Source organism: Bison bison, unplaced genomic scaffold (assembly GCF_000754665.1).
Source record: "Bison bison bison isolate TAMUID 2011002044 unplaced genomic scaffold, Bison_UMD1.0 scf7180017864040, whole genome shotgun sequence".
NCBI classification, from domain to species: domain Eukaryota; kingdom Metazoa; phylum Chordata; class Mammalia; order Artiodactyla; family Bovidae; genus Bison; species Bison bison.
Genome location: NW_011494612.1, coordinates 3,394,334 through 3,395,824, shown reverse-complemented (window position 1 = coordinate 3,395,824; position 1,491 = coordinate 3,394,334). Strand labels below are relative to the sequence as shown.

The window sequence follows — 1,491 nt, the reverse complement described above, 5'->3', positions numbered from 1 at the left end:
CAGCAATTAAAATGTAGTTTAATGTTTTTAAACCCATAAGGAAGTGTTCATAATATCAAGTGAGAAAAGTGAAAAAACAAGCTATTCACATAGTAGGGCCACAATTTTGAAAAAACAAACATACCTTAAAACATATCTTTAAAGAAAAAAAAGCAAGTTGCCTAAGAGTTAAAGAGAGGACTGGATTTGAACAGCTGGGTTCTAGTCTCAGCTGACTTTGGATATACTGGTTAGCATCCGTGGGTATCAGGTTGCACATTTGCAAAATGGAAGATTATCCTTCTTTTTTTTTTTTTTTTTGACTTTATGATGGTGCAAAAAGTATATAAATTCAGTATAAACTGTACCTTGATTTTTGAATATTTATAGTTTTCTCCCTGGATTGTGAGAGAATATAGATACATCTGCGGAGGTTATTATTATCAGTATTATTTCTGCAATTTCATCTTTGTAGATTCTGATATGTTTTTAAAATGCAACTCTCCTCAGGTAGAAACCTTTTGTTAGTTATTCCAAGAGTCATAGAAATAAATATAATCCAATATAAATGGAGCCTTGGTCTCCAGGGATATTAGAACACTTAAAAGTTGAATTGAAGAATTTGATTTCCAAGAGCATTTCCCAAGTCATTTGCCTCAAATCCAACAATAAACTTATCTTTCTGTCCTTTTTCAGTTAATGACACACTTAAAGGATGCAAGAAGCAAATTCCAGTAGCAGGTAGTTCAGATCCAAGAAATTACAAGGGTTATTTATCTTTATGGGAGCACTGATGTATATAGCACTTCTTACCTGATACTTACCTATTGTAAATGTGCCCAATCTGTCAATCTGATATCTGAGCAATTCTTTAATTAACTGTAGTTGTAGCTCAGGAAGAAGATTTACCAGTTTTTCCTCAATAACACACATTTAATGGAGATATGATAATTGAGGTAGTTTGTCATTTAGATGAAAGGTTTTAGCAGCTTTTTGGATAGTTCTTGAGTAAGGTACCTTGAGACATTAGTTGATAAACTGCATATGTTGTTGAAAATTTCTTAATGCTAGATGACACTGAAATATTGTTGCATGTTTTGATACATAAAACTCAGCAGTTTTGTATTTCCATTTTTTGTCATCACAGCCCTTTTTATATTTAATTCCAATGATACAGGATTAACAGTGGCTTGAAAACAAATTGCCTGGCTTTGCACATACATTTAATGCCTGTGTGTGGATGAATAGGACCATAAGTCTTTCTCCTGGATTTGCTTGACCTATATAAGCTGTTCTTTAAGTTTAATTGGAATTATTTTGCTATTGTAAGCAGAACTGCATTCAGGTTTTAAATTCAAATTCTTCTGTGCAGCAGCCTAGGCACGTATGTGTATTTTGTCTCCACAGGAATTGAAATCCAAACTCACTAGTTTAAAAATTATGCATTGGGAAAGTTTGTGGGTAACTCAAAGGTCATGGGGTCAGCAATGGTTGTGGGGCGGGGGTGGGGGT

General features: G+C 33.8%; 1 protein-coding gene and 1 long non-coding RNA gene across 6 annotated transcripts in view; one reads left to right on the top strand and one right to left on the bottom strand.

Annotated features, from left to right (window-relative positions):
* Positions 1 to 1,491, top strand: part of MECOM (MDS1 and EVI1 complex locus) — a 636,448-nt gene that overhangs the window by 298,302 nt on the left and 336,655 nt on the right. The window lies entirely within an intron of this gene.
* LOC104985175 overlaps positions 1 to 1,491 on the bottom strand; it is a 30,273-nt gene that overhangs the window by 2,285 nt on the left and 26,497 nt on the right. The gene's annotated exons all lie outside the window — the stretch shown is intronic.